The sequence below is a fragment of the Neofelis nebulosa genome, chromosome 3 (genome assembly GCF_028018385.1).
Source record: "Neofelis nebulosa isolate mNeoNeb1 chromosome 3, mNeoNeb1.pri, whole genome shotgun sequence".
NCBI classification, from domain to species: Eukaryota; Metazoa; Chordata; class Mammalia; order Carnivora; family Felidae; genus Neofelis; species Neofelis nebulosa.
This window is the reverse complement of record NC_080784.1, coordinates 118,606,139-118,620,270: the sequence shown is the minus strand read 5'-3', so window position 1 is coordinate 118,620,270 and position 14,132 is coordinate 118,606,139. Positions and strand designations below refer to the sequence as shown.

The following is a 14,132-nucleotide window of genomic DNA, read 5'->3' as shown; positions in this document are numbered from 1 at the left end:
GGGGGTAAATGGTCCTCACACACAATCGAACTGATATACAAAAGCATAAACTACCAAGGAAAGATGATCAGAATTCCACTACTTAAAGATAATCACCATTCACATGGTTGGGAACATCCTTGCAGGCATCAGTTGGGACGTTTACACACACACACACACACACACACACACACACACAAAATCACACATATATTTTTACATAAATGTAACAAAAACTACACATGCTATTTTATAGCATACTTGTCTCATTCAGCAATCTGTTTGATGTTTCTGGCCATGACTACTGATACTTATAAATGCTTTTCTACTGTTACTGATGCTGAGACACACTTGTTTTGGGTGTGGTCACCTTATCTCCTTAGAATAAATTCCTAGAAGTGGAATTGCTAGGTCAAAGGGTATACACATGTAGCATTTTGACAAAAAATTTTCCAGCTGACAACCAAAAAGTTCATACCATTCTCATTATCGTTTTCATTAACAGTGCTTGAGAAGTCAGAATACCTTTTTATATATTCATTATCCATTTGTATTCTCTTAAATCCCTATTCATATTCATGTCTCTTGCCCTTTTAAAAAAATATATGGTTTGTCTTTTTCTTATTGTTTTACAAAATCTCTTTGTATATTAGAGATGTTCTTTTTTCATCCTGCATGTTACAACTAATTTTCTCAGTTTGTCTTTTGCCTGCTAACCTGTTTAAGGTTAAAAAGTTAAAACCTTGTTTAAGGTTTATTCATTTGATTTTGCCATGTTTAAGCGATCGAATATATTTAACTTTATGGATTCTGGGCTTGGCATCTTAACATGTACCCCATGATTATAAAAATATTGCCAGCCAGTTGTCTCAACTTCAATTATTACATCTTTCACCCAGTACTTACAATATGCAGAAGCAGAGTTTATGTTTCTTTTTCTTTCTAAAATTTTTTAATGTTTTTTAAATTTATTTTTGAGACAGAGAGACAGAGCATGAGCAGGGGAGGGGCAGAGAGAGAGAGAGGGAGACACAGAATCCAAAGCAGGCTCCAGGCTTTGAGCTGTCAGCACAGAGCCCGACGTGGGGCTCGAACCCACAAATCGTGAGATCATGACCTGAGCCAAAGCGCCCCCAGAATTTATGTTTCTTAACGTAAGACTCCTCCAAGAAATACTAGAAAAAAATATCTGGCCTAGAAATTAGGAAAAAGCAGTTTCGATCAAGGTGACCTTAGATATAGAAGTTGGGTTTGGTTTGATTTAAGACAATGTATGAAGCAGGAATTTTTCCTTCATAGGAAGTTACCTTTAGTTTTACTCCCTCCTGGCTTTCAACAGGTACTTAGTATCTGTCAGGCCCTGTTCCAAAGGCCTCATTTGTATGCTCATTTAATCCTCTCACAGTTCTCACGTTGGAAGGTAACTGGTGGCTGTCTGAATCTGGAAATTTCTTATTTATTCTGTAAGAGTAGGAACAACAAAAATGGTCATGATAAAAAGTCATTCTCTAGTTACATTGCTAACTCTATAAAAATATGTTTGAAGATTTTTTTTCTTTTAATATAAACTAGCTGTGTCTCCTATAACCGCTGCTCTGGCAGTTATATATTTTTTGAAGTTTACTTATTTATTTTGAGAGAGTGCATGCAAGTGGGGGAGGGGGAGGGAGAACATGAGAGAGACTGAGAATCCCAAGCAAGCTCAGGTGCTGTCAGCACAGTGACTGACTTGGAACCAAGAACTGGATGCTTAATCAACTGAGCCACCTAGGCACCCCTGTTCTAGCAGAAATTTATACTTGTTAATAAAATGTTTATTTACATACCTCTTAAAATGTTGATTTGAAATGCACCTAGCATCAGACTCTACCACTATCTACCTTCTCTTACCGTGAGCTTTTACCATCACTCCTATTCTCTGAAAAATTCAGAACCTAGCCCGACATCAATGTCAGATGATTTCAATATTCAGGCAAATGACGCACACAAACCTTGGGGCCTCTCCCCCAATTTCTTGCTCACATTCTGGGATCTTTGCCTCAACCCCATGTCAACCCTTCACTCCAGGCCCATCCCCTAGAGCTGACCTTACCTTTACTTCACCCCTTCAGAACCGGAATTTCAGACTTAGCATTTTCTAACTCTCATGTCCTGTCTCCCAGCACACTCCCACTGGTTTCCTCTCCCTGACAAGTTTCTGATGCCATCGGACGGACGTCCATGCTATTGACCTCACCACCTTTTCACCCTTCATCCATAGCCTACACCTGATTTCATTAACACAGGCCCTCCATTATAATCACTGCTTGCAGATGAACTCAATTCCCTCTCCTCCCTCTCTTTCCATTTACTTGCCTGGAAAAAAACCCCAAAACCAAAAACCAACTACCCTTGATGAAGTTCAATTTTCTGCCTACTTTACATCTTGACCCATGCAGCTGGAACCAATGTCTTCTACAGTTCATGACCATTTTCTTCCTGTGGGGTGCCCAGTAATGTCTCTGAAGGGACTCTCACATCTTTCTCCTCACATCTCAGACACTCCCTCTTCTGTCCCAACTCTTAGCTAATATCCTTTCTCACCATTTCATTGAGAAAATAGGCACAATAAGAAGATACATACTGTCCCAACACCACGCCTATCAACCTACCTGCATTTCTATCCTTATAGCCTGGCTAATGGTTCTGCTTCTAATTAAGGACAAACTTCTATCCCCTCAGGCTTCCTCAAGGATATTATTCCTGCCGGTGTCCTTTCTCTTTTCTGTATATTGACTTTATCTCCACATTGGATCATTCTCATCAGCATTACCTGCTGTCCTAAAAAAGAAAGAAAGAAAGAAAGAAAGAAAGAAAGAAAGAAAGAAAGAAAGAAAGAAAGAAAGAAAGAAAGAAAGAAAGAAAGAAAGAAAGAAAGAAAGAAAGAAAGAAAGAAAGAAAGAAGAAAGAAAGAAAGAAAAACCCTCACTTGACTCTAAAAGAATTGGCTATATTCTCTGTCCTTCTCTTTTAAAGTTGGACATGAAGGGCACCTGGGTGGCTCAGTCAGTTAAGCGTCCAACTCTTGGTTTTGGTTCAAGTCATGGTCTCATGGTCTTGTGAGTTCAAGCCCCATGTCGAGCTCCGCGCTGATAATGCTGCTGACGGTGCAGAACCTGCTTGGTATTCTCCATCTCCCTCTCTCTCTGCCCCTCCCCCAGGTGTGCTGTCTCTGTCTCTCTCAAAAGTAAAAAAACTTAAAAAAAATTTTTTTTAAGTTGGACGTGAAATATTTAATATGTGTAAAACCATGTGTGATTAAGACATTCAAAATAAACTCAATGTACCAAGAATCTGTCCCTGTGATGAGTTAATGATTAATATAAAAAAAGACAACATATAAGAAATGCCCACCTTTTTTTTTTTTTTTTCAACGTTTTTTTTAAATTTATTTTTGGGACAGAGAGAGACAGAGCATGAACGGGGGAGGGGCAGAGAGAGAGGGAGACGCAGAATCGGAAACAGGCTCCAGGCTCCGAGCCATCAGCCCAGAGCCCGACGCGGGGCTCGAACTCACGGACCGCGAGATCGTGACCTGGCTGAAGTCGGACGCTTAACCGACTGCGCCATCCAGGCGCCCCGCCCACCTTTTAATTCATAACACATTTTTGTATCAAATGGAATAAGAAGTTTATTTAATGTGCAAATGTTCTCAACTTTAAACCATCTACCACACTGGTGAATTAAACTGGCCCCACCAATATATGTGCCATTGCTCAGCTGTAATCTTTTATATGCATTCCAATCTTTGTGTTTTGGCTTTTGTTGTTTTTCTTATTTTTTGCTTCTTGTGTAACCTTTACAAGCAGTTCTCAGAATTGGTGTTTCAACCATGTAAAATAAAACGTTTCCGTCGTGGTGACATGTAGTTTATTTAGCATGTTTAACTTACTCTTCAATACTTTGAATTACTGTTCTCGCACTTCAAACTCCTATTTTCCCCTTGTTATTCTATTCAGATTGTTTATACCTTGCTCATTTTTCACATCTGGTACTTGTCTCTTTGTTTAGATATCTTTTCAGTGCTCTCTGTCTGGTCTCATTGTCGACATTGGTTTCAGTCTAGTGGTCACTTTGTCCTCTCTACTAATGTTGAAATACTAGTTATTCAGAGGTTTTTCAGAATTCTCATGTCAGACCCACCTTTCCCCTCACTTCTTAATGTTTTAATCTTGACTAAGTAAATAGATGCTCAAGGGGTGCCTGGGTGGCTCAGTCAGTTAAGCATCTGATTCTTGATTTCAGTTCATGTCATGATCTCATGGTTCGTGGATTCAAGCCCCACAACAGGCTCAGCGCTGACAGTGTAGAGCCTGCATGGATTTCTCTCTCCCTCTCTTTCTGCCCTTCCCCTGTTTGTGCCCTCTCTTTCTCTCTCTCTAAAAAAAAACAAAACAAAAAACTTTAAATAGATGCTTAGGAATTCAGACGAAACGTCTATGAATGCCAAGGTAGTTAATTTATGCCATGAGTTTATTTGCCACCTTTTCGATGTTCATTAGCTCCTTCGTGTCCTCGCTTCCTTTCTAACCGTTTAAATACCAAAGTCTTTGCATACAAACCGCTTGTCACCAGTTAGTGTCGAAATTTATAAATTAATATAGACAGTGTTTATGTAACCAGGGGAACGATCTGCAAACCATGCTGAGAAACCCGAGGCAACGTAAATAAATATTATACATGTACAAGTTAGAGTGGAAGAGAACTTTGGGAAGTCATCCGGTCCGTGTCTTTCCTCTTGGTGAGAAGACTATCTTTGCTGTATTGTACCTCCTCCATGATTTCTTTCTCTAAGTCTGATTCATGTCTTTTCAGTCCAGGAAGACACAAGTTAGCCTAGGAGAATGAAAATTGGAAGGAGGAAGTTGAAAACTGAGAAAAGCACTAGGTTATTTGAGTGAACTTGCACGAATGAGTCAGTGTACTAATGAATGTCTAGACCCAGCCCTTGAGTGACGATCATGGGTACAAATCTTAATTTTAATGTCAAGCCTTTTCTATACATACAACTTCACCTAACTGAAATCAGGATCAAACTCAACAGTTACATCTTCCTTAATAGCAGCATTGTGAGAGGTTTTGCAAAGAAGGCAAAAATTATTGACAACATTCAGTGTTGAAACATTTAGTGGGAAAACAGGTTCTGATTACTTATTATCCAAACAGGGCAAGAGGCAAGACTGTACATTTTTGGCAGTAAGTCAAAATAAATCAAAATCTGGGCAAACTAATCTAACAATGGAAAAGAGTTTTATGTATAAGGAAAGGACCAAAAAGTGATTGGACAGAGTAGTTGGAAGAATCTAAACACGTTTTAATTTTTATTCGTTTTCAATTATTTCTTTAATTTAAAAAACTTACATAATAAAAAAATTCCAAAGATCTCAAAGACACATTAGTATCTTATAGTACTCAATTTCCTTCTCTAGAGGCAAACACCATTACTAGCTTCTTTTTACCCTTCCAAGGGTATAAACATATATATTTGGATGCATGTTTAGTAGGTTTTTATATATGTAGTCTTATATTTATTTATTTTGGATTTGCTCATATCACCTAACCTTTGAATTATGAAATTTTGTGTTCTCAGAAAGGACAAAAATAATCTATAATTTTGTGTTGACAAGGGTTCAATTGGAATTTTCTGTTAAAATTTGGATACCCCACATAGCAGTAAGTTTGTAAATAATTTTTTTAACTGTTTTTATTTTGAGAGAAAGAGAGAGTGTGTGAGCATGAGCAGGGGAGGGGCAGAGAGAGGAAGAGAATCCCAAGCAGGGTCCGTGCTCAGAGCATCGAGCTGGACGCAGGGCTGTATCTCATGAACCGTGAGATACCTGAGTATCTCAGTAACCTGAGTCGAAATTGAGAGTCGGACGCTTAATCAACTGCACCACCCAGGTGCCCCATTAAAGTTTATTTATTTATTTTGAGAGAGACAGAGAGAGTGCGAGTGGGGGAGGGGCGGAGAAAGAAAGAGAATCCCAAGCAGGCTCTGGGCTACCAGCGCAGAGTCTGACGCAGGGCTCAAACTCACAAAACCATGAAATCATGACCTGAAATGGTGAGCCAAAATCAAGAGTTGGATGCTTAAGCGAATGAGCCACCGATGTGCCCTGTACATAATTTTTATTAGGCAGAATATATAGGTGAAAATAATCACCTATAGCTCTACCACTTAGAAATAAGTACTATAAATACAATATTTGTGTTTATTGACTAGGCATATACAGACATACCCAAATAGTTTGTGAAATTGGAATCATACCACATATACCATTATGGAATCCCTTCTCCCTGGAAAATATATTTACATGTTATATTTTTAACCACAGATAACAAATATTAATTTAAATGGACAACATTATTCTTTTATTTATTGGGGGACCATAAATTTGAGGAGAACAATGCCAATGCTCTCTCTGGATGCAGAGCCCCCACTTGGAAAATGGTGCCCACCAGCATTATCCTGCAGGTCTAGGTGAGCAGTGGGGTGTTGAGTGTCATGATGGCAGGGACTATCTTACATCTAGCAATTGTCTTGTATGACATATGTGACATTTAGCACACTGTTTTGACATACTATCATACCACTCTCTCAGGGTCTGAAGAGGATAAGGCAGGTCCTAAAATAGGGAAACATAAAAGACAGGGAATTAGAAAGGACAAATCCCCAACTTGCCTTTTTTTTTTCCCAAAGGGGCAGGGAAAGGAGAGGATCCCAAGGCCCACGGCATTCAGCTTCCTGCTCTGCTTCCCACCCCAGTGAGGTTGCTGTAGTTTAAACTATGATGTCAGCCCTGATTCAGAAACTTATGCAGGAAGGGGGCTTGCCAAGTTCCCAGAGCCCAATGTAGATCAAAGCATCTCAGAAAGGAGACTGGAGGAGGGGGCATAAATGCATTATAATCATGAAATACTGTTCAAATATTGTGTTATCATAAAAACCTATATACAACAAAAAGATGGCCATGGCCCAATTTGTGTTGTATGAATTTAAGCTATAGTCACTACATTTTAGTTTGGTAAATGATTTTTATATCTCTTTGGCGTTTGCTGTGTTTTTAATGACCCCCACCTCACCAGAGTGAGCCCATATATTGCTGTTCTATATAAAGGGGATTGTAGCTTCAGCACATGTTCTGGAAATCATCCAGGCTTCCTTCCATTTCCTGCTCTCTCTTCTTTGAGGTTTCTAGTTGGACATTCCTGGTGTCTGTCTTGACAGCTCAAAGCTGGCTTCTACCCCAGCAGTTTCTAGCCTCTGGCTGCCTCGCTATGTGAACAATGCTCCTGTTGAGTTACAAAGCACCCAGATGCTGTGCAGCAGTTCCGGAGGACTGCCTGCTTGGCTCTCAGTTGTAGTTTTGCTCCCTGGATTCACTCTCGGAGATTACACTCAATTCTGTCTGAATCCCCTCCACATCCTCCCCACCCCAACCCAGCTCCAAACAGAGAAAACCAAACTTCCCACTTCCCCAAGAGAAGAATTCAAGCAATGCAATGAAATTTTGCTACTCTCCCTGAACAAAGGACAGAATTACAGTGGTGAACTACAGTTAGTTCACTGGAGCACAAGATAAAAGAACCAAGACAGAAATATTTTATCTAGTAACTATTAAAATATACTCAGCTTTCCATAAATAGAGAGATGATAGAGATGATAGATAATTAGAGCTTCTTAAAGCTATTTCCTAAAACTTTGGCTGCATAACAAATAGAGGAAACCATAGGTGAGCAAATCTATTTTGTCATGAATTTTTAAGTGTCCTAGAAGGACTCTTGCCAAATCGTCTTCTCTAGCTGTCGCCTTCACTAAATGACTTGTACTGTTGCCAGAAGTCATGGTCATTCATTGTTGCTTAATAGGCAACCATGCAATCTTTTTCCCTCTTACTTTTTCTCTATCACCCAGCTACTTTTTTTTTTTTTTTACCTAACTTTTTAGAGCAATTTTAGGTTCATAGCAGAGTTGAGAGAGAAGGTACAGAGATTTCCCATATAATCCCTAGCCCTACATATGCATAACTTCCCACATTATCAACATCCCCCATGAGAGTGTCCCATTTGTTACAGCTGATGAACCTACACTGATACATCATTATCACACACAGTCCATAGTTTATGGTTCATTGTTGGTATTGTCTATGGGTTTTGACAGATATATGATGACGTATATCCATCATTATGGTATCATGAAGAGTATTTTTACTGCTCTAAAAATCTTCTGTGCTTTACCTGTTCATCCATCCTCAGTCCCAGTCAATGGCAGTCACTGATCTTTTTACTATCTCCATGGTTTTGCCTTTTCCAGAATGTCATAAAGTTGAAATCATACAGTATGTCCAGGTATACCTCATTTTATTATGCTTTCCTTTATTGTACTTTACAGATCATGTTGTTGTTGTTTTTTTTTATAAGTTGAAGGTTTGTGGCAACCCTGGGTCAGGCAAGTCTATGGATGTTATTTTTCTATCAGCATTTGCTCACTTCATGTCTCTATATCACATTTTGGTAATTCTTGCAATATTTCAAATTTTTTCATTATTATTGTTTTTGTTATGGTTATCTGTGATCAGTGATTATGACTCACTGCAAGCTCAGATTATGTTTAGCATTCTATTAGCAATAAGGTATTTTTAAGCTAAGGTATGTTCATTGTTTTGTAGACATAATTGTATTGCATACTTAATACACTGTAGTATAGTGTAACCATAACTTTTATATGCACTGGGGAATCAGAAAATCCACTTGACTCATTTTATTGTGATATTCACTTTGTTGTGGTAGTCTGGAAAGAACCAAACCTGCAACATCTCTGAGATATTCTTGTATATTTTTCAGGCTTCTTTCACTTAGTAACGTTCATTTTAGTTAGCTTCATGTCTTTTCATGGCTTAATAGCTCATTTTGTTTTAGGGATGAATATTATTCCATTGTCTGGATGTACCACAGTTTACTTACACTTAGCAATATTCATTTTAGTTTCCTTCACATCTTTTCATGGCTTAATAGCTCATCTCTTTTCAAGGCTGAATATTATTCCATTGCCTGGATTTATGCATTCACCTACTGAAGGACATCTTGGTTGCTTCCAAGCTTAGGCAATTATGAGTAAAGCTTCTATAAACATCCATGTACTGAATTTTGTGTGGACATAAGTTCATTTGGGCAAAAGCGAAAGGGTACAACTGTTGGATTGTACGGTAAGAATATATTTAGTTTCATAAAAAGCTATCAAGCTGTCTTTTGAAATGGCTGTATTATTTTGCATTCCCCCAGCAGTAAGAGTTCCTGTTGCTTCACATCCTCTGCAGCCTTTGGTGTTGTGAGTGTTCAGATATTGGCCATTCAAATAGATGTGTAGTGGTACCTCATGGTTGTTTTGGTTTGCATTTTTCTCATGACTTATGATGTGGAATCTTCTCATATACCTATTTGCCATGTGTATATCTTCTTTGTTGAGATGTCCATTAAGGTCTTTGGCTTATTTTTAAATCGTGTTGTTTGTTTTCTTATTGTCGAATTTTGAGAGTTCTTTGCATATTTTGAATAATAGTCCCTTATCAGATATGTCTTTTGCAAATAATTTCCTTCACTCTGTGCTTTGTCTTCTCATTCTCTTGATACTGTCTTTCACAGAGAAGTTTTTAATCTTAATAAAGTCCAACGTATCAATTATTTCTTTCATGGATCATGCCTTTGGTGTTGTACTTAAAAAGTCATCACTGTACCCAAAGTCATCTAGGTTTTCTCTTATTTTATCCTCTAGGCATTTTTAATTTTGCATTTTACATTTAGGTCTGTGATCTGTTTTGAAATTTTGTGAAGGATATAAGGTCTGTGGGTAGATTCACTTTTTTACATGTAGATGTCCGGGTTTTCCACCATCATTTTTTGAGAACACTACCTTTGCTCCGTTGTATTGCTTTTGCTCCTTTGTCAAGAATCAGTTGACTATGGGTCTATTTCTGAGCTCCCTATTCTGTTCCATTGAACTATTTGCCTATTATTTTGCCAATACACTTAATTACTGCAGCTTAATAGTAAGTCTTGAAGTCAGGTAGTGTCAGTCTTCCAACTTCGTTCTTCTCTTTCAAAACTGAGTTGGCTATTCTGGGTCTTTTGCCTCTCCATATAAACTTTAGAATCAGTTTGTCAATATCGACAAAATAACTTGCTGGGACTTTGATTAGGATTGCACTGAATCTATAGATCAGGTTGGTAAGAAGTGACATCTTGACAATAGTGAGTCTTCCTATCCATAAAGTTGAAATATCTCTCCATTTATTAAGTTCTTTAATTTTGTTCATCAGAATTTTATAGTTCCCTCCTCTAAGTCCTGTACATATTTTGATAGATTTATATCTAAGTATGCCAATTTTTGGAGTGGTAATGCAAAGGGTATGGTGTCTTCAATTTCAAATTCCACTTGTTCATTGCTAGTATACAGAAAAGCAATTGACTTTTGTACAATTTTGCAAACTTTTTATAATCATTTATTAGTTCCAGGAGGGTTTTTCCTGGATTCTTTTGGATTTTCTACATAGACATCATGTCACCTGTGTGCAAGGACAGTTTTATATCTTCCTGCTCAAACCGTAGAACTTTTATTTTCTTTCTTGTCTTATTGCATTAGCTAGAACTTCCAGTACGATGTTGAAAAGGTGTGGTAAGAGGACACATCCTTGCCTTGTACCTGACATTCCTAAGAAAGTCCAAAGTTTCTCACCATTTTATTAGCTGCTGGGTTTTTGTAGATATTCTTTACCAAGTTGAGGAAATTTTCTATTCCTAGTTTATTGGGAGTTATTATCATAAATGGGTATTGGATTTTGTCAAATGCTCTTTCTGTATCTGCTGATATGATCATGTCAGTCTTCTTTTTTAATTTTTTGATGTGATTGATTACATTAATTGATGTTTGAATGTTGAACCAGCCTTGCATACCTGGAATAAATCCCACTCAGTCATTCTGTATAATTCTTCATATACATTGTTGGATTTGATTTGTTAATATTTTGTGGAGCATTTTGCATCTGTATTCATGAGAGATATTAGTCCATAATTACAGGTCCATTTTCCTATAATGTAATTGTCTGATTTTGGTATGAGGTTAATTCTGGTCTCATATAATCACCCAGCTACTTTTCATATCTCTATTAACTTTCAAATTTTCAGATTGCATTCTGGGCCTCAAAAATATTTCATCTTGGCACACTGACCATAAATTTCTTAAAGCCAACTACTTTCTAAAACCCTGTATTCTCCATAAAATTACCCTGAACTAAGTGGAATCAAGATGTTAATTTCTTATAGACATGTCTTATTTGTACAAATAGTCACCCTACTCCATTCAAGGTGTATTCTACCATAGCATATCAAAATCCAATGCATATGTACTTTTGTAAGATATTATAATAGGGGAAGCTGGGTAAGGGGTATACAGTGTCCATCCATATTATTTTTTAAATGCATATGAATCAACAATTATATTTAAAAATTAAAAGTTTAATTAAAAATATAATTCCCTTATTTTCTTTCTTTCTTCTTTTATCTCTTTAACTGCATTATCCTTTTGTTTATTTTATTTTTTTTAATGTTTATATATTTATTTTGAGAGAGAGCAAGCAGGGGAGGGGCAGAGAGAGAGGGAGACAGAAAATTCCAAGCAGGGTCGGCACTGACAGTGCAGAGCCCAATGTTGGGCTCATTCCCATGAAATGTGAGATCAAGAGTTGAATGCTTAACCGAGACACCCAGGCACCCCTACATTACCCTTTTAAATAAACATGTAAAATTATATATATCAAAACAAAATCTTTTCCTCTGACTCTTTACCTAGATTTCTCTGCCAAACCTTTCAAATAATTCTCTTTTTCATGTTGTTTCAGAAAGATAGAGACTACATTTTTAGGGTAAGGGCACACATTAGGTTGTTTAAAGGAAACTGTATAGCATACAATAAATTCCTGTGTATCTTGGCTCTTTCCCATGCTATATTTGGAACACTAGAAGTCCTTCTAGATTATAAAACAAACATGGGGAAAAGCCAACTAAAGGCCTCTCTCACTTCCACATCTACCCAATCTAGTCCCTTCTCCCATAGAGTTTAGCAGTTCCTGAGGTCAACCTCCTCAGTCACAGGACTTCACAGACTTCAGAGTGCAAAGATCAAAGCTAGGCTGATAGCATGAAAACAAAAGCTGCTCATATAGAAAGATGAGCACAAACAGGAATTCTCGTCATTATATTGAATAAAAATCTGAGAAAATCAAGGCAATTCATGCTAACTGTACTTAAAATGCTGGAACCAATTACTCAAAGAAATACTTTTGAATTCTTGATTCTTCCTCTTACTGGCTTTCTGAGCTAATGTGCTTACTTTAAATAATATTCTTCCTGGAAGACTGATTTAAATATCAATGCATATATTCTTCAATCAATTAAAAGTGCTGATTTTCATGGTTACTAAGATCACATCACAATGAAGAATTCCATGGTCTACATGGCCACACCTTTATTTTTTAACTTAATTTTCACCCCCTTTGCAAAATTCCAACATTTATTACAAATCTGGGCCATTGGTCCTCCATTATAAGGTCAGATACTTGAAGTCATATTAGAAAAGTCAGAAAAAAAATATAATGACCTCCCCACCCCCACTTTTTAGAACATTAATAAGGGCAGTTCTTGAGGCATGGGGCTGGCTTAGTCAGTAGAGCATGCAACTCTAGATGTTGCGTTGGTGAGTTTAAGCTCCATGTTAATGTTTACTTAAAAAAATAGTTTTAGGGGAGCCTGGGTGGTTCGGTCGGTTAAGTGTCCAACTCTTGATTTTGACTCAGGTCGTGATCTCACAGTTCATGGGATCGGGCCCTTGGTGGGTTCTGTGCTGACAGCATGGAGCCTGCTTGGATTAGGATTCCCTCTCTCTCTCTCTCTCTTTCTCCTTTTCTACCCCTCCCTCACTTGTGCCCTCTCTCTCTCAATAAGTAAATAAACATTAAGAAATAATTTAAAAAATAAGGGTGGTTCTTATGTGCTAGAGACTATAGTTATGTAATGTTACATTTAAAAATAAAAATCACACAAGTAAATGGTGCTGCCAACCACAAAGTGACTGCATTACTATAGAATATGTTACCGGCCTCTTTTTCAAGTACTGACAGAGTCATTGCTGTTCACTTTCCCATTTTCCCCAGGAGGGACTTTTCTGTTTTGTCATCTTAGAAGGCACATAGTTTGCCGTCAGATTGGCTTCAGATTTAGTTGGGTATGGAACTGATATATCAATAGGCTAGAATGTGAAAATTCTTTGTATGGGTAGGAAATCTCTTATCTTTGCTTTTTCAAAAAAAGCCTCAGCTCAAAAAATGAGGGATTTTTTTTTTAATCCTTGTATTACAGCTTTATGATGGAAGCTCTCCACAGTGTTGTTACATTTATAAGCACCTCATAAGCTCCATTTTAGGGAAACTATCAGTTTTCTCTAATTTTTATTATCTATATTCCAGACCAAAACCTGCTGGGCCCAGTGAAGGGATAAATGAATACATTTGCAGTTCAGAGCAGGGCTTGGAATGCCCAGAATTGAAAAGAGAGAGAGAGAGAGAGAGAGAGAGAGAGAGAGAGAGAAAGAGAGAGAGAGATGTGATGCATAGATCTGTTTCAGTATCTAGGAAAGTCATCTCTTCAGCCTGGGTAACATGATCTTGTGCTCATCATCTCACTTCTCAGAACTGAGCTGCATAAACTACTATTTTCATTTGCTTTTATTTGCCATTTTATTTGCGAAATCGGTGACAAAATTTCAGTGGCTGTAATTATTATAATGTTGCTATGAACCTCTCGAATGACAAGCCAGAGATGTTGGGGCAGCTTTGCTCAGGCAGAGATCAATATAGCCGTGTAAATAAGTGCAGGACCATAAATCTTGGACTCCAAAGACCAAATAGTGCCGCGTCAGAAAGAAAACACATATTGGGGAAATACATATTTATTAAGAAACACTTATTTAAAGCACTTTGAATACAGACAAGGTTAGTGATTACATGAGTTAATTAATTAATTTTAGGCCATTTGGAATATTTAAAGACATGTGAAACTCATAC

The 14,132-nt window shown here is 37.6% G+C and overlaps 1 protein-coding gene and 1 long non-coding RNA gene across 3 annotated transcripts in view; one reads left to right on the top strand and one right to left on the bottom strand.

Moving 5' to 3' along the window:
• Positions 1-14,132, top strand: part of ARHGEF38 (Rho guanine nucleotide exchange factor 38) — a 132,965-nt gene that overhangs the window by 38,847 nt on the left and 79,986 nt on the right. The window lies entirely within an intron of this gene.
• The window catches only part of LOC131507239 (uncharacterized), a 29,270-nt gene continuing 18,762 nt past the window's right edge, over positions 3,625-14,132 (bottom strand). Inside the window, exon 3 of the long non-coding RNA XR_009259402.1 lies at positions 3,625-4,854. This is a non-coding gene — a long non-coding RNA (uncharacterized LOC131507239). The remainder of the gene's footprint in view (positions 4,855-14,132) is intronic.